This window comes from Triticum dicoccoides, chromosome 4B, assembly GCF_002162155.2.
Source record: "Triticum dicoccoides isolate Atlit2015 ecotype Zavitan chromosome 4B, WEW_v2.0, whole genome shotgun sequence".
Classification (NCBI taxonomy): Eukaryota; Viridiplantae; Streptophyta; class Magnoliopsida; order Poales; family Poaceae; genus Triticum; species Triticum dicoccoides.
In genome coordinates, this window is record NC_041387.1 from 650,272,573 (window position 1) to 650,292,502 (window position 19,930).

The 19,930-nt window shown below is 44.0% G+C and overlaps 1 pseudogene; it reads left to right on the top strand.

Moving 5' to 3' along the window:
- The first annotated feature begins 1,007 nt into the window (after positions 1–1,007).
- Positions 1,008–5,372, top strand: LOC119292971 (annotated as a pseudogene).
- The last annotated feature ends 14,558 nt before the right edge of the window (positions 5,373–19,930 follow it).

The window sequence follows — 19,930 nt, forward strand, 5'->3', positions numbered from 1 at the left end:
TTCCGCAAACAAAATATTCAGATGCCACCCGAATGCAATGTGCCAACAAGATGGTTCTGCTAGCCCTAGGTGTTCAATTCGTAGCACAAGAAGACGCAAGAAGACGCAAGCAAACTCATCAAAGTTTACTAACTTCATCTAACTAAGATGAAAATGTAGTTAATTGTAGCATATGTGATATGCATGTGGTTGTAGTGTGGGTAACTACCCAGTGGAGTAATTTGTCGATGCTTGCAACCCAGTGGAGTAGTACAGAGTAATCTTGAGAGATACTCACTGGCAACGAACCGAAATGGCCTTTAGAGTAAGCAATTTAGAATTCCAAGAAACAACTAAATCTAGAGAAAAATCTTCATCGCAATCTTATATTGCTCATGTCAGCCGATAAGGTGGCATCAAATATTCCAAGCTGCACATGCCCTAGCTAGAACAATGCGACAACATGATGAGTATCTAATCTAGTAGCTTAAAGCTCTAACCTCGTTGATGGGATTACTAAAGCAAAACAAATATACAAGGCATTTGTCCTCTTCTCGTGCCCTCTTCAGGTTTCTACTTTCCAGCTGGTTGGTCCGGTCGGCACAGTTGTCTTGTATTTGCACTTTTGATTTGAAGCCACTTTCCTGGGATTTGCTTGCGTATCTAATCTAAAGCTTTTAGGCTCAGCATAAAGAATGCAGCGCCATGATCACATGGGCCTCCAAAACAATTGACAAGATGACATATATACACTATGGTATTAGTGTATGCACACTAGTGGAGTTCATAATTACTGTACTTAGTGACCCTCGAACAAAACTAAATTCATCCAGATATACTTACAAATTACAGGCATGTTCGTCACGAGCCTTATGCTATCAATCAGGACGGCTTTGCGCAGTGTGTGCGTGTTGTTCACCAGCCAGGAATCTATCAGCTAGCCAAAATTAAAGCACACCCGCCAGAATCGATCAACATCCACGAGTTAGGTCGGCCAACCCACGCCACTCTATATATGTATGCTAAGCATGACAGGACGCCGGTCAAGAAACAAGAACAGCAGAGAAGAGAACGCAGGTAAAATAACGGAATTAGAGGTTTCAGGTATATTCACCAAAAACTCTACTACTTCTCCATGACCAATAAGCTTGGTGTTCTTGGGTCTGGGCTTTGTATATGTTTAGTGATAAAAAAACCTTCTTGTGCAGGCAGTTATGGAGCAACCAAACCAATGGCTTGTGCAGACGGTAATAATATAAGCACATGCATTTGTTTCAAATATAATTACTTTCGACATCTGAAAGTTTAGATGGTGCGAGTTAATGGTATTGCATTGGTATGTAATTTAGTATGAAGTAATTAACGCTTACTGCAATGGCTCATGTCATGTCAGCAAGAGGAGGAACTAGTTTACATGTACCAGCAAGAAGGGGGTCCCGTACCTCTACCTCTACTCGGCATCTGTGTTTTGATTTTCGGTTTGTGTTTTTTTTCGTCTTTGGCCGAAATGGCCGAATTTCGGAAATTTTAAATTTTTCGGCAAAATCTCGGACGAAATTTCAAAATCAAAATTTGAAAATTTGGCCAAAATTTGGCTGAAATTCGGCCGAAATTCAAACAAGATTTGAAATAAAACAGGCCATAAATATAGCAGCGCAACAACCATCAGGTTTGATCATGTAAATTTCAGCAAATAAGCTCTAGGGATTAATAAAACTGCATCTGTTCAACATAACAGGCACACATTAGTTATAAAGTGGCCTCCAACATAACCCTTAACAGTCCAACATCAGTTCAACCATCACAGCATAGTTCAGAGTTTAAATAGTCCAGTACAGCCAACAGACTTAAAGTATTACACATAGAAACAACAGCTCCAAAAGGCAACTATCAAAGTATGACATTGAAACAGCAGCTCCAAGCTTGCCTACATCCAAAAGCTTCTTGATATCTTTGGTTATTCTTCAAGTGCCATTTCTGGTTTAGAGAAAACAGAGGAAGGGTCAGGATGGAGGTAGTTCTGCATCAGAATTATTTTCTGTCACTTTGTGCATTAAAAATAAAATGGACTAACAGGACAAGTGGCTAGTAGAACAATAGTCAAATTTATGCATGCTCATGAATCAAATAACAAATCTACTACAGCAATATAGTTTTTTATTCACCAAAAAGCTTAGGAGCAAAGGTTAAATGCCTCCATACGGTTTTTACTCCAGCACAACAAAACTCTAAGGATACAAAGAAAGCAACATAGACACAAACAGCCCACTGTTGGCTTGGACTAGCCATTTGTCAATTGTCATGCAAAAGGAAAATCCGCGGTGAAAAATGTGAATCAAAATTCATGCATAAGCTCAAACATATTGCAGGACAAATACAGTGGTTAATATACCTATAAAACAGCAGCTCCAAGCTTGCATACATCCAAAAGCTTCTTGATATCCTTAGTTCTTCATGTGGCATTTCTAGTTCATATAGAGAAAACAAAGAAAGGATCAGGATGGATATAGTTCAACATCAGAATTTTCTTCTTCCACTTTGTGCATAATGAAATAAAATGGACTAACAGGGAAGTGTCTAGTGCAACAATAGTCAAGTGGTAACATTTCAGGATAACATAAATACATTGCTTAACATGACAACGAAGGCTAGGCATGGATAGAAAGTTTATACATCTAAGAAACTAGCAGCTCCAAGTAACTAAAATTTTCTAAGCAACTATCATGAATCATAAAACACTAGAAAGAAGAGACTTGCCAGCAGATTTCTAAGCAGCGGGGTATAGGCTGTTGACGCCCTTGTTTTTCTTCTTGACAAGCCATACAGATCTACGGGTCTCCAAATTGCCATCTGTTGGTGGTGCGTCCTTTTCCACTTGAATTTGTATCTCTTTTTCCACTTGCATTTGCGCCTCTTGCTGATCATGCATGGATGGAGCATCTTCCCCATCCTCACTCACCCCATCATTATCCTCACTCTCACTATCAACAAATACTTTCTCTTCAAAATCAATGACAAAAGAACAGCGGTCAGTTATGAAGAGTAGGTCACTAGGGAAGCAACCCTTGCTTACTTGGGTGTCCTCATATGAATGATAAACAAAACCAGTACAGCTTAATGCTCTAGTTTAGATACTAAGGAATAAGTAATTTAAATACAACCCGATGCTCTAGTTTGCCAAAAAGACAAGTCAAAAACTATAATCTATTCTTGAGAAAGATACTGTGAAGCTTAGTTCTAGAACCATCACTTAATGGTACTGCTGAACATTGAAATTAACCATCGGTCAACATCTACTTAGTTAAATACACAACACAACTGAATTTTTATTGGACGTACTGTAGATCTAAATAAATTATCAATGCAAACATGAGATGCTTCTGCAAACATCCAAGCCAGTGGTTGGAGGTGATGAAAAAAACTTTAATATTGCACACAAGCATCATCTCAACAGCTCAAAAACAAGCACACAACCCAGATCTACGGAACGATTATATATTTTAGGATGTTCAGAATAACGTTTGTAACCCAGTTTTTTGTTGGACCAAAATAAATATTACCAGATCGTGAGCATCCTTAGTGAATACCAGATGCATGTGTGTTTCAGATTCAGATTATATACCAAACCAAAACATTGTGAGACTCCTTGGTGACTACTAGATGCATGTATATTTCAGATTAATAATCTCACTGTTGTACGTTCAACTCATCAAGTCTCACTTTTTCTTAACCCCGTATGATATATGCATTTGCCGAGCCATTTACCAGGGACCTCTCCAAAATCTAAAGCAGCACAAGCAGACACAGATTATAACCAAGAAACAAAGCAACATCGATCTGAAATTGCTCAAGAACTGAAACTGCATACACGTACTTGGACGAGACAAATTGCTGAAGACTGAAACTGCATACACGTACTGAAACTGCATCAAGAACATTTGTACCTTTCCAGTCAAGCGGACGCCCTCCATGCTGCTGCCGCTGCCCCGTGCTACTGCCTCCGTTGAACTGGTCGGCTCGCGCTCCATCAGCTCCGTTGCCGCAGCCGCCGAGCACCACGCTGCAGTCTTGGAGAAGGGCCGCAACCGCCGAGCTCTGTTGCCAGTCTTGGACAGGAAGTGGATGGGGTGGAGGCGAGGAGATGTGGAGGAGGGCCGGAGAAGTGAGCGCCTTGGCCGGAGATGTGGAGGAGGGCGAGGAGATGTGGCCTGTGCGCAGCGGCGGCGCCGCACACAGGAGGAGGGACAGGGAACGAGCGATTCTAGGGTTGGCTGTTTCGGTTTCGTGGTTTTGTCTCAGCTGGAAGGCTCTGAAAGCTGGGCCGGTCAAAAAAAATTCAAACTGGGCCAAATTATTCGGCCGATAGGCCCATATATCGGGCCCTAGCGAGATGGCCGAAATTCGGCCGAAATTCGTTTTTTTCGGCCGAAAATCAAAACGCAGCGGCATGGAGCAGCAGTTCGCAGAGCCACCACCGCTGGCTGACCATCAAGAGCGGTACTACACGCCACCCTTGCCGATCCCATCGTCCAATCCATCTCGCAGCTCCAATTTCCCGAGCTTTGGGGGCTCATCGTCGTTGCCCAACCTACCGTTCGGACCGCCGCCGGTGGAGAACGAGCTAGGGCAGCCGTCTCAGCCGCCATCGTCCAACTTCCTCTCCTTCGGCAGCACCCTCAACTTCTCCAGAGGAGCCTGCTGGAGGCACGACGGCGCCCAAGGGACGATGCAACAGCTGCAAGCGCCAGAGAGGCGGGGCAGGGCGCCAGCGTGCGCGCAAGAGCATGTCATTGCCGAGCGCAAGCGGCGAGAGAAGCTGCAGCAGCAGTTCGTGTCGTTGGCCACCATCATCCCCGGCATTAAGAAGGTGCATGGCAAGACTACTTCACTGCATTTATGTGATCACCAGGTACCTGCAGGCTGCAGCTTAATTAGTTAGCCATTGCCATTCTATTCAGACAGACAAGCTCTCTCTGCTGGGGAGCACCATCGACTATGTGAAGCAGCTAGAGGAGAAGGTGAAGGCCCTGGATGAGCAAGGCTCACGCAGATCATCAGAGTCCATCGTGTTTGACAGCAAGTGCCGCATATCCGCTGCCGACAATGGTGCAGCAGGCCCCAGGGGGAGGAGCAACAGGTACCTGGGCCCGGACATCGAGGCCAGCATCCTGGGGAACACAGCACTCCTGAGTATCTGCTGCAGAGGGAGAAAAGGGGTGCTGGTGATGGTCCTCTCTGAGGTCGAGAACCAGGGCCTGTCAATCATAAACACCAACATCGTACCGTTTACCGACTCCTACCTCAACGTCACCATCACAGCAAAGGCAAGCCCCCTCTACCCTCCTACATTGTGCAAATGCGTTATAACTTGTGAGAGAATATATAAATCGTGATTTGCTAGGAGAACTCTAATGCATGCATGATCAGAAGATTGACATTTTCAGTTCAATTTGTGCAGATCGAAGAGGGGTTTTCGTCCGCAGTTGAGCTGGTGAAGAACCTAAAAATGGCTCTCAGAAGTTTCAACTAAAAGTGAAATACAAGCGATTTGTACTAATGACAGATGGTTAGGCCTTTCCCAACTTCTATATATTAGTATAACAAGAACATGAGCTCCGGCTGTCTAGGGAAAACCATCTTTAGTAGTATCCGAGTTGGTCACGGTATCCATTTCTATGAGTGTTGTGTGAAGTCTGTAACCATTTCAGTTTACCATTAATGTTTTCTCTCTCCAAGCAACCTGCCGAAGCACTGCTTTTTTCACTAAGAAAGTATTGGTATTTACCATATATTTGAATCGAATGTATTCTGTCGAGAAGCTGATTTTTCACTAAGAAAATGGAGAGCCGTATATGAATGTTCTAATCTACTCCCTCCGTTTCTAAATATAAGCCTTTTTAGAGATTCCAATGCGGACTACATACGGAGCAAAATAAGTGAATCTACACTCTAAAATACGTATATATACATCTGTAAGTAGTCCATATTGAAATCTCTAAAAAGGCTTATATTTAGAAACCGAGGGAATAGAAGAAAAGGAAGATAAATGTTCTGAAACATTTTTGTCTCGTGCATGTCCTAGAGTACAGGTACAGGCCTTATTCATGATTTTCCCTAAATCAACCTGAACTGCAAAAGAGAGGGACAGAAATTCATCAACGAAGTTGAAACTACTGGGAGAATCGACCATACAAACATTGTCTGCCCCGAAGTGCTCTTATTTATGGATTCATGCCCAAGTATTCATATATAGGAGAAACTTGCTTCGAAGGCTAATTTGTACCCAAGTTTGTTTATGAAGTTCAGACAATAACTAGTCCCTTAGCAGCTCTGTGCAAGAAAGAAGCCATTTGCAGAAGCAGAATAGTTGAAGGAAGAAAAAGGGTCAGGATTTATATACCTCAGTCCAGCCAGCCTAGCATTGGTTACCAGCGGAGCCACCACTACTACCGCCTTCCCCAAGGAAGAAAGGAGAGGATGGCGGACGAGGAAAGTGAAATGATTCAAGAGCCCGCACCAGACGCCTACGCCTCGCCGCACCCACCGGCCGGCAATGGAGGCGCCGCCGCCGCCGTCACCGCGGAGGGTCTGGAGCATGATGCCATTGTCACCGAAACCTCCTCATCTCGACTTCCTCGGGCCCAACTACACGGCCCATGTTGACTCCCATATTCCGTCAGTTCAAAACGGTCGTGGCCCAGGTCGACCTTGGCTCACAAACCTTTAAACCGTGATGAATTCGTTGAGTATAGTTCTTTTTTTTCAAAAATGTCAGATCTGTTATAAAAAATTAACCGGAAGTATAAAGCATCTCACCCCCGAATGACCACTAGTGCTGTGCTGGCAGAACGAGACGCCAATGCGCCGCTGTCGCCGCTCCCCTACGCGCCTTTGTGGCCAGAATAGTTTCCTATAGAAAGATGGATATTGCAGATTTTGGAATATAAGATATAGGTTGCTATAGAAATCAGAAAATCATGGTAAAATGATTAAAAAGAAGTGATCAATAAATCCATGATCTGAACTTAATTAGTGATCACATGATCAATAGATTTCAGTACCGGTAGTTTGAATTGTTTAAGCGTTTGGATTTTTTTTGAATAATCTTGTAATATAATGGTGGTTTGAACCCCGAATGTTTCTGTTGTATACTTTGAGGGATATAAAGTTCATAAGACGATGTCTTTATGAGTGTTATATCAACAACTGACATACTACATCATGCGGTGGTATTGCTGGGTCACCGCAATGATCTTGCGATTAAACATGATGCTCACTCATTATTAGCATGCCATGAATGTGGCAAGCCAGATGCCAATGCGATAGCAATTTTAAAAGCAGGCGGTCATGTATCCAGCAGGACTGTCGATGATGGACATGTAGAAAACAGCTAGCATGGAAATCGTGATGAGGAAGGCGCAACCATAGAGCATGTCAAGAAGGTCAGCGATCGCGCCATGGTTAGACTCAAGAAGATGCCGCCAAAGGCAGAGGCGACCCAGCATTGCCGGTTTCGGCCTTGGTGAGGTTAAGGTGTCACAAATGATGTTGATAAGCGGTGGGGCAGCGAAGGTTGAGACATTGCTTGTGAAGGACATCCCTCCGAGATGGAAAGCGAGCATGTGAGGATTGCCGAGGGAGAAGATTTTGATGGACAATTACATAGCGTTCCAGCTGTCAATCAAGCAGTGTTTTTACTTGGTCCTCACAACAGAAACACCAGGCATTAGTTAGTACTCCCTCTGTAAAGAAATATAAGAGTGTTTAAACCACTTTTAGTGATTTTAATGCTCTTATATTTCTTTACGGATGGAGTACATTACTGCATACTGGGACAACGCATCCCACTTGCAGTAACCTTGGGGCAGTCTACCTAAATACTACTGCATGCATAAATATATGTTAAGTGCCTGCTACACATCATTCTCTTACTCACCCCTGGACCCTGGTACCAAAAGCCATGCTGAACCAGCAGCAGAGTGTGGCCATCAACATGCATGTAGCCTCAAAGCAACGTTTTAGTTCAACTGCCACGTTAGAGCCACATACAGACCACATCGCTAATACCACGCGTAACAACAAGCTGGCAGGTCCATGAAAAGGCAAGCGGATCAGACTAATATCTGTCTATCATGCAGGCTACATGCTTGCTTTAGTTACATAGCATCCTTATTAATCTAGTGCAAGTGCAGGTTACAGTGGACCTGCTGCTATTAAGGCAGTGCAGCTCTCTGCTATTTATTCCTTGAGGCCATGTCCAAAAGCTTCTTGATATAATTATTCTTCATATAGCACTCCTGTTCCTGTTTCAGAGGAAACAAACGAACAATCAGAATCTGAGATAGATAACTAAGCATCATAATATGTTTTATTGATCCTTTTTCCCCGCAAAATGTAACAGAATATATTTGATTTGCCACTTCAAGCACCAAAACATCAAATGGGCTTACAAGACAAAAATGGGTTGGTACAATGATAGTCAAATGTTATACACGCTCAGAAATCAAATCAAATAATGGATCTGCTACATCTATATAAACTTTTATTGCAAAGGGAACAATAGTGCAGGTTAAATGCCACCATATCCCACACGGTCAGGAATTTCCAATCTATAGTTTGTATTCCACCACAACAAGACACCCAACAAGCATTGAAAATCGCATACATAGCTTGAGGTTCACAGTTTAAAGGAAGACAACAGAAAACCACAGCATGGAAATGTTGCTTACTTTTTTTTAGAAAAGGAGGATGACCCCCGGCCTCTGCATCTGGGAGATGCATACGGCCACTTTATTAATTATTCTCGAGGACCTTACAAAGTATTACAACAATATGTCTGAATCCGCCATCTTGGCAACATATGTCACTACTCCTATTCAAAGATGAAGGGGTGCTACCTGGGCCAAATACCCGGACCACTCACCTAAGCCTATCATCAAAAGACAGAAGCCCCAGCCGAGCCACATACCGGGTCTGGGGCATAAACTGGTCTGACGCACTCACATGTGTTGTCGCCGCCATCTTCCACAGGTCCGTCTTCAGAGCAGATATTGAGGCGTCTACCTTGTCAGGCCACTCTGCCATCGACGTCACCATGACGCCAGACAACTGCCTCCACCTGCATGAGTCCATCACCGCGCATCGGGCGCCGAGTCTCCACTGCACCACGCCGCCGAGATCCGCCGTCATCAATGTGTATGATGAAGCACCACTCCACCAAAAAAAGGCGCCCACTGGTCCCTCGATCCTCGGCTGCTGTCACCGACCCCATACTGAGCCCGCCACCACACTGCCCTCAAGGCGACGCCTTCAAGAAGGTCACAGCGCCAAGGACGCTGCCGCCGCCCACCGGAGTTAGGTTTTCACCCGAGAAGCAAGGTGGTGGGGTGTGGAAGGGCAGACCTCGACCGACGTCTCCATGAAGAAATCGGCGCCCGCGGACGTCGTCATCGTCGCGGCCGGCTGGAGCCGACCAGGGGTTTCCCCCAATCTGGATCCCGACCACCAGAATCACCCGCAACCCAGAGGCAGGCCAGATGCCTGCACAACCAGGGACCGTCGAGGGTGAAACGCACCGAGCAGGGGAAGATGGCCAGCAGCCAGATCTGACTCCGCTAGACACCAGGGCAACCACGCGAGGTCCCAGCCCACCGAAGATCCGCCGGCCACCCGACCAGATCGCCGGCACCGCGCCCACCCCACTGCTCATCACAGGAGACAAGGGGCCTCGCTGGGGGCCGCCGCCTAGATCCACGCCCCTCCGATGTGAACCAGAGCAGCGCATGCCCCGCCGCCGCAGTCCCCGGCTGCGCCATGAACCTTGCCCGGCGGCAGCCTCGTGCGGCGGCGAGGGGGAGAGGGGAGGGAGAGTGGCTACTCCGGCGAGGTGGGAGTTGCCCCCGAGACGCCCACTAGGGGCGGCGCAGGGGAGGGGAAGGAGGGGGAGACCTATTTTTGTCTAATGTTGCTTACGTAGTATTGTTCAAATGATCTTACGGCAAGCATTTCAAATATCAGTTATGGCCTAAGGAATAAATCATGCAGCCAACACCATTACACAACTATGCCAAACAAGATGTACAGTAAAGCACAAAATTTTGTAACCCCAACAAGTGCACTAGACATATCCTCTAAAGGTCAAAATGCAAACCTTTTAGGATCATCCTTGAGCGCAAGAAATGTGGGAGGCCAAATCATCATAAAAGGATGAACGCCGCTCGATCATCATCTGTCTCCTCATATACTTTACGCAGTGTCCTGCACTTGATATCCCAGTAGAATATGTATCGAGAAACCTCTAAAAATACAAACTGAGCATCGTCTCCCACCTTCCCTATACGCACATACGGGTGATCTTTCTTCCCCAAAATAGCACGCATCTCATGCAAATAGATGGTATCTACCAGCAGCTAGCCCCCCTTGTGGAGCCATACACAAAGCTGAAACTCCTTGGGACGGACATGAATAAGATATACACCAGAAGCATCATTGGTCCGTGACAACATGATTTCTGAAGAGGCATGCTCCACCCCTTGTGGGAGGTGAATCGTGCAGAAACTTGAGGCAGTCAAATCGAAGACAATAATGTCGTCACTTTGGGCAGCCGCCATATAGATTTTATTGTGAACGAGCACAGGCTTTGGCCTTGGCCGCGGATAATGGAGCTGGTTTGTGGCCGAGCACTACAAGAAATATGCTCAATTGTGACCTTCTGGCAGTGACTGTGGAAGAAATCATCATAAATCTATGACCATTTCGATCCAATTGGTCGTGTCTGTTTAGGAGAGTCAAAACCATAAACCATAATGACTATTTTGGTTAAAAAGGTCGTAATTGTCTTACACAAAATGGTCATAAGTAGACAATAGTGGTCGACATCGTTATTTCTAGCCGATTATGACCAATCCAGATGGTCATGGTGTTGTAACATGGATGAGTGGATGTCCACATCATCAATTTTATCTATGTGTCATGTCATTTTGGCTTATGTATCGGTTGTAGCGTTAGTCCGTCGATAGATTGACTTGTTGACTAAACTGGGTCTACATTTACAGACGGGGCCAACTAACACAGTACAAATGACATGTGGGACCCATCCCACAAAGGTGAATAAAGCAAAAAAAGGCGAAAATTTGCTTTGGCTCATAGGTGTATATGCACCCATTGGCTAAATACATATTTTAAAAAGTTAAAAAAATTCAAGAAAAAAAAATCCAGCGTGTAAATCCAGACACTATATGTGTGTGCACCAAGTTTCGATGAAAAATAACATTTTTTGTGGCTTGTGTAAAAAAGAAAATTTTCGATGCTTGATTACAGCTATTCACAAGGCATTTTAAATCTTTTTTACACATGCAACAAAAATGCCCTTGTTCATCGAAATTTTTTGTGCGAACATAGGATGTTCAGATGTACACATGGGATTTTTTTCTATACATATTTCATAATAGTTGTATCTACATCTAAGATCCAAAACGCCACTCTCAAAGAAAAAAAAGGACCCGTCCCACAAAGGTGAATAAAGCAAAAAAGAAAGGCCACCGCGCCAAAACGCCGCTCTCAAAGAAAATAATGTGGTATATAAAAATGTGGTAACTTGGTCACATACAATGACACAATGCGAAGGTTTTCTTCTTCTTTTTTGATTTTTTTATGCTCGTTTCAAAATACGGTCAAAACAGCGAGAATGACCCTTGCTAGCTAGTAGTTGAATCTTGGAATTTTTTTGGTGTTTCTCTGATTAAATAGATACGTATATACCTAGAAATGAATTTTGAAAAAATTAAAGAGCAAACTATAAGGCAGTCACAGTTCAAATTTGACCCAGTTTCAACTGAATCGGCAGAAATTTGTGTTTTTCATCAGAGGTGGATCAAAACTTTTTACACCCAACCATTTGATTAATTGTGCATTAAACATGACCTAATATTTTATAAAGTTGATTTGGTACAATTTTGCAACAAATATATGGTAGGTCCTTCACAAAAAAACTTATTTTGGGCATTCAAAAAATGGAAAATGAATTTTTCGTCCAAAGAAAATGAAAACCTCCTTAGGAAATATTGTTTGTCATTCCAAGATGCACCGTTGTGCACAATATGAGATCATTTGAATAAACTATGCCATGAATGTGGCCATAAGATTGATCATTTAGATTGAAAGCCATGAATCTTCATACATGATAACTCAATTCTGAAAACACTTTTTTAAAAGAACTGTCGTATTACAAGTTTATTATTTTTCCTGGTAACTTGGTCACATATAATAACACAGTGCGGAGGTTTTCCAATTTTTTGATTTTTTTCAAAAAAATTATCCCCGTTTCAAAATGCGGTCAAAACGGCGGGCATGACTGTTCCTAGCTAGTGGTTGAATCTTGGAAAACTTTTGGTGTTTCTCTGATTAAATAGATATTTATATACCTAGAAATGATTTTTGAAAAAAATAAAGAGCAAACTATAAGGCAGTTGTAGTTCAAATTTGACCCGCTTCCAACTGGATCGGCGAAAAGTTGTCTTTTTCACCAGAGGTGGATAAAATATTTTGACACCCAACCATTTGGTAAATTGTGCATTAAATATGGACTAATATATTACAAAAATGATTTGGTCCCATTTTGCAACAAATATATGGTAGGTCCTTCACAAAAAAACTCATTTTGGGCACTCAAAAAATGGAAAATGAATTTTTCGTCCAAATAAAATGAAAACTTTCTTAGGCAACATTGTTTTCCATTCCAAGATACACTCTTGTGCACAATATGAGACCATTTAAACAAACTATGCCATGAATGTGGCCATAAGATTGATCATTTGACTTGAAAGCCATGAATCTTCGCACATGATAGCTCATTTTTTAGAACACTTTTTAAAATAATTGCCGTATTACAAGTTTATTATTTCTCTTGGTAACCTGGTCACATATAGTGACACAATGTGAATGTTTTCCAATTTTTTGATATTTTTGAATTTTTTATGCTCGTTTCAAAATGCGGTCAAAACGGCGGGAATGACCGTTGCTAGCTAGTGGTTGAATCTTGGATTTTTTTATGTTTCTCTGATTAAATAGATACTTATGTACCTATAAATAAATTTTGGAAAAATTAAAGAGCAAACTATAAGGCAGCCGCAGTTCAAATTTGACCCACTTCCAACTGAATCGGCAGTAATTTCTCTTTTTTATGAGAGGTGGATCAAAACTTTTGACACCCAACCATTTGATCAATTGTACATTAAATATGATCTAGTATTTTAGAAAATTGATTTGGTCCAATTTTGCAATAAATATTTGGTAGGTTCTTCACAAAAAACCATGTTTGCAACAAGAAAAATGATTAAAAGTAGCTAGAAAGATAAAAAATGCATGCAAATTGGTGATCATTTGTAAAATGTGGTATAACTTGAGTGAAAAGTTTAGATGTGCCGTTTTGCAAAATATTGTTGATAGCTGCTTCACAAAATGCCTCTAGTTTTAGTACTTAGAACTATTTTATGTCATAAATTTTCTGAACCAATCAGGGCTTTTCCCACGGATCATCCCACTGTAACCGATCTGGACCGTCCACACCCAACGGATCCAACGTCTCTCACTCATTCTCAAGTCTCAGCCACCCAACCCAAACCCTAGCAACCCAATCCATATCTCTCTCCCCCTCTCCCCGATCCAGATCGACGATAATGTCCTCCTCCTCGCCCTGTCGCCACCCCTCCTTCCCCTCCCAGTCGCTCCCATTGGCCCTCCAGCAGCAGATCGAGCGCGCCGGCGCTGGTGTTCGCCGCATCCTTCCTAAGGTTGCCGTCCCGCATGTCCAAGCAGTAGAAGCGCGATAGGGTGGACACCATCACCACCTCCCCGTCCCCGGCCTCCTTCCGCGGCGCATCTCGCAGCGGCGCCCACCGTGGCGCCTGCCGACCGCCCTCACTGCTGGCTGCTTGCGCGGCGAAGATGGTGGCCTCGTCGCCCCCTGAGGCCGCGGTGCCTCAAGGCCGACCTGGCGCCCCTCCTCGCCCTTCCGCCACCTCTGTGTTGGGGTTCGGTTTGCGTGCAACGGCAGTGGCGTACGAGGCGAACAAGCTGCTGGTGGTCAAGGACGTGCAGGTGGCGCCGCCACTGGCTGGCGAGTCCGCGTCAAGGTCGTCTCCACTGTGCTCTGCCACACCGACTACTACACCTAGAGCGGCAAGGTCCGTCACCCCCATCCTCCTCGCCCTGCGCTTCCTCGAATCTAGGTTTCAATGGTCGCGGTTGCCCAGGGCCTATAGCCAACGTTGGCACTGCTGCTAGTCACCACCTCCCCTAACCCCAGCGACTTATCCTTGGATTTTCCCTACCGTCAGTGTTATTCCACTGTGTCAATGGTTGCGATGAGACTCAGTAATTGGGGATTAATTGACTCCCATGTAGCATTGTATGAGTTGTTCCTCATAGTGTCAGGTTGGGTGTAGAGTGAATTGACATGATGTACAGTAGAAAATGTTTGTGCAAATCTGAAAGCCTACTGCATGCTGTAGAGATTTACTAGAATTTGTGTTCGTGTCATGAAAGGATTTCTTTTGCTATGTAGGATCCCGAGGGCCTCTTTCCTTGCATTCTCGGTGACAAGGCTGCTGGGTAAGCCCACAAATTTGTGTGATTTCAGATATTATCATCCATAGCTAAAGATAATTGTGCACTGATAAGTTTGCTTCCATAGCTGCTGGAAGAATTGTTGAGAGTGTTGGCGAAGGAGTGACCGACGTGTAGCCAGGGGGACTGCAAGATGTGCACTAAGTAAGGATCCGATCTGATTGGGCTCTGCTCGTGCTCGTGGTAGATCGTGTGGTCTGCAACATGCCTGGCAAGATGCTCTCGTTGATTCGTATTTTATAGGTTAGTTTATTTCCATATTTCTATGCATGCCACCTTGTTGTGATTAAATAGGTTATTTTATTTCCAGATTTCTAAAATATACTCTACTTACTATTTGGAGTTGATTGAAAATTAGTTCTGGTGCCTCCGCAGCGGAGTAGAGTGTGGGGAGCCAAGTAGAAAATAAGATTTATCTCTTTCAATTCATTTAATTTGCTTACTAAAATCAGGTGGTTGCCTTGATATAGTATTGTACAGTTGGTCTGCCCCAACTCTATTGAACTGAACCTTATAGATTGGGAGTTAGTTTTTAGCTGCCATCTAGCTCTTTAAATTGAGTTAATTTGCTTACGGAAATTAGGTTGATGCCTTGATGTACTATTTTTCTTGATATGTTTGATGTTCATCCATCGTCCAGATTTACTAGCACACCAGATAGAAATTGGGACCGATGCCACTCAATAGAATTTTCTAGACATTTTATTGGATCGTCAGATGGTTGGGGTGGCAGGGTGTGTTTGGCTAACAGATTGCATTGGAATTTTATTCTTAATCGCCTAATGTTCTTGTTGCTGATAATAGGGCCTGTAGATAGCAATTTATTTTCCTAGTTGCACTTTCAATACCTACATGGGTTAGTTCCACAAGGAACAACTGAGAATATCAATAGACATAGAGTGAAGTTCACACAAGATGATATCCATGAAAACATTAGGTTACCTTGTCCCTTGACTTACTAACAAGCGGGTTTGTGACTCCTTGAACTAGTACAAGATGTGGAAGTTGATTGCAGTTGTTCTTGCCAAAATGAATATGAGTGAAGTATGTTGGCAGTCACCCTAAAGAACCCTATAGTTCTTCTTCTTCGGGATCCACATCATCTTGATGGGAATTCTTGGGGTTGTAGATGTACTTGATGAAGTAGAACTTGAGGTGGACTTGGGAACCCACTTGAGCAAGGCCTTTGGAGCTTCTTCAAATGCATCAATCTCCTCTTGAACCTTGTCCTTGCCTTTTAGCTTGTGGTCTTGTGGTGGAAGATCATCTTGAGCTTGTGTCCCCTTGAAGGAAGTAGGATCATGCTTCTCTTGTTGAGGAACAAACTTCATCCTGGGGTATTGATCTTCTTCCCACTCAACTCCATTGGCATTGAACTTTTGTTCAAAACCAACACATTGATTCTTCCGGTGCCTTCCTTGCTTGCGTACAGTTTCCTCAAATTGCTTACTTCCGGTAAGGCTCTTGTAAACACCTTTCTGTATAATTCCCTTCAATAAGCTATTTTCTTGATCAAGTGTAACTTGGATAAGAGAATCATTAGTGGAATCAAGAGAACAACTAGAAACAACAATATTGGACTTAACATGATTATTGTTATTACTAGAAGAAGAATCTTTCTTACTCTTGTTGCTAGATTTTACTTGTGGCATATAAGTAGACAAGAGTAAACGCTTGGCAATGTAAGAAGAACTTTTCTTCCGAAGATCATCATTGATGGCTTTTAAGAAACCATGTTCTTGCTCTAGGTTGAGCTTCTCGAAGCGTAGCTTCTCATGAGTTGTTAAAAGTTCTCGACGATCTTCTAAAGTAGTTCCATGAGATAACTTAAGAGTGTTTAGTTCTTCAGTTAGACACTCAATCTCCTTCATATGATTGTTATTCGTTTCATCTTGAATAACAGTTTCATCATAGTTTTCATCACTAGCATTGTCAACAAGTAACTCAACATCACCTAGCAAATCATCTTCATCACTATTGAAATCAATATATTTGGGATGTGATACCTTGGGGCCTTTAGGCATGAAGCATGTTCCAATTATTTCATTTGGTGAGTCAAATATTTCATAAGAGTTGGTTGACACAAGTGCAAGACCAGCAACACCTTCGTCTTGAGTATATTCAAAGTCGGAGTGATAACTTCTCTCGAAGTGGTGGTTGGAGTCAGAACCGGATACCCATTCACCAACATGAGCTTGATGTCTTTGTTTTGTGTAGCTCTTTGATGACTTGTCCTTCCTTTCCGAATCCTTGCTTCTGCGAGAGGTTCTTTGTTAATAACGATCATCTCTACTCCTTCTCTCTCTAGGAGGTGATTCTTCTCTTCTTTTGTATGGAGCCGTACACTCATTAGAGTAGTGTCCGGGTCTTCCACAATTGTAGCAATTTCGCACACGACTAGAAGATCTTTTGTCATGGTAGGATCTTGACATGGATCTTCTCTCTTTGCTTCTACTCTTGTAGAATTTGTTGAGGTTGTTCACCATTAAGCTCAATTCCTCATTGAAGACTTGTTTTTCATTCGATGTTGCAGGAGCATCACATGAGGCTTTGTAAGCACCACTATACTTGTTGTGAAGCTCTTCTTTGTCCTTGAGTGACATCTCATGAGCAACAATTCTTCCAATGACTTCCGTTGGCTTGAGATCTTTGTAGTTTGGTATCATTTGGATCAATGTGCACACGGTATCATATTTTCCATCCAAGGCTCTTAGGATCTTCTTGATGATGAATCTGTCAGTCATCTCTTCACTTCGTAAGCCGACAATCTCATTTGTGATGAGAGCAAGCCTAGAGTACATTTCAACGACACCTTCATCATCCTTCATTCTGAACTTGTCAAGTTGACTTTGAAGCACATCCAACTTGGATTCCTTGACGGACTCGGTACCTTCGTGCATATCAATCAAAGTATCCCAAATTTCCTTTGCATTCTCAAGACAGCTGATTTTGTTGAATTCTTCAGGGCACAATCCATTGAAGAGGATATCGCAAGCTTGAGCGTTGTATTGCAGCATCTTCAACTCTTCCGCAGTTGCTTCACGATTTGATTCTCTCCCATCAAAGAATACACCTCGCAAACCAATGCACACAATAGCCCAAACAGTGGGGTTATGTCCAAGAATATGCATTTCATCTTATGCTTCCAACTAGCAAAATTAGTGCCATCAAAGTAAGGACCTCTATGGTGGTAATTTCCCTCACTAGATGCCATACTCTCCTAGGTTGTGAAACCAAGGCTATGATCACCAAAGCTATGGAAATCAAGGCAAATGGAGACCAAAGCTCTGACACCACATGTAGGATCGAAAGTATGTCTAGAGGGGGGTGATTAGACTACTTGACCAAATAAAAATCTAGCCTTTTCCCAATTTTAAGTCTTGGCAGATTTTAGCAACTTAGCACTAGTCAAGCAAACAACTTCCATATGCAGTTCTAAGAGTATAGTAGCGGAATGTAAATCATTTCATATGAAGGTAAAGGGGAGGAGTTTGGTGGGAGCAAATGCAATGTTGACACAGAGATTTTTGGCGTGGTTCGATAGGTGGTGCTATCGTACATCCACGTTGATGGAAACTTCAACCCACGAAGGGTAACAGTTACGCGAGTCCACGGAGGGCTCCACCCACGAAAGGTCCACGAAGAAGCTGTTGGAAATATGCCCTAGAGGCAATAATAAAAGTATTATTATATTTCATTGTTCATGATAATTGTCTTTTATTCATGCTATAACTGTATTATCCGGAAATCGTAATACACGTGTGAATACTTAGACCACACTATGTCCCTGGTAAGCCTCTAGTTGACCAGCTCGTTGTGATCAACAGATAGTCATGGTTTCCTGACTATGGACATTGGATGTCGTTGATAACGGGATCACATCATTAGGAGAATGATGTGATGGACAAGACCCAATCCTAAGCATAGCATAAAAGATCGTGTAGTTCGTTTTGCTAGAGCTTTGCAAGTGTCAAGTATCTCTTCCTTCGACCATGAGATCGTGTAACTCCCAGATACCGTAAGAGTGCCTTGGGTGTATCAAACGTCACAACGTAACTGGGTGACTATAAAGGTGCATTACAGGTATCTCCGAAAGTAGCTGTTGGGTTGACACGGATCGAGACTGGGATTTGTCACTCCGTATGACGGAGAGGTATCTCTGGGCCCACTCGGTAATGCATCATCATATTGAGCTCAATGTGACCAAGGTGTTGGACACGGGATCATGCATTACGGTACGAGTAAAGTGACTTGCCGGTAACGAGACTGAACAAGGTATTGGGATACCGACGATCGAGTCTCGGGCAAGTAACGTACCGATTGACAAAGGGAATTGCATACAGGGTTTGATCGAATCCTCGACATAGTGGTTCATCCGATGACAACATCGAGGAGCATGTGGGAGCCATCATGGGTATCCAGATCCCGCTGATGGTTATTGACTGAGAGCGTCTCGGTCCTGTCTGCATGTCTCCCGAACCCGTAGGGTCTACACACTTAAGGTTCGGTGACGCTAGGGTTATGAAGATATGGATATGCAGAAACCCGAATGTTGTTCGGAGTCCCAGATGAGATCCCGGACGTCACGAGGAGTTCCGGAATGGTCCGGAGGTAAAGAATTATATATAGGAAGTGCTATTTCGGGCATCGGGGCAAGTTTCGGGGTTATCGGTATTGTACCGGGACCACCGGAAGGGTCCCGGGGGTCCACCGGGTGGGGCCACCTGTCCCGGGGGGCCACATGGGCTGTAGGGGGTGCGCCTTGGCCATCATGGGCCAAGGGCACCAGCCCCTATAGGCCCATGCGCCTAGGGTTTCCCCTAGGAGGAGTCCTAGTGGTGGAAGGCACCCCTAGGTGCCTTGGGGGGGAGGGAAACCTCCCCTAGGCCGCCGCCCCCCCTAGTAGATCTCATCTACTAGGGCCGGCGCCCCCCCTGGCACCCCTATATATAGTGGGGGAGAGGAGGGACTTCATACACCAGCCCCTGGCGCCTCCACCTCCCCCCGTTACGTCTCTCCCTTGTAGTCTCGGCGAAGCCCTGCTGCTGTGACGCCCTGCATCCACCACCACGCCGTCGTGCTGCTGGATCTTCATCAACCTCTCCTCCCCCCTTGCTGGATCAAGAAGGAGGAGACGTCTCCCGTCCCGTACGTGTGTTGAACGCGGAGGTGCCGTCCGTTCGGCGCTGGTCATCGGTGATTTGGATCACGTCGAGTACGACTACATCATCACCTTGCAAGCTTCCGCACGCGATCTACAAGTGGTATGTAGATGCAAACTCTCTCCCTAGACTCGTTGCTTAGATGAACTCATAGATGGATCTTG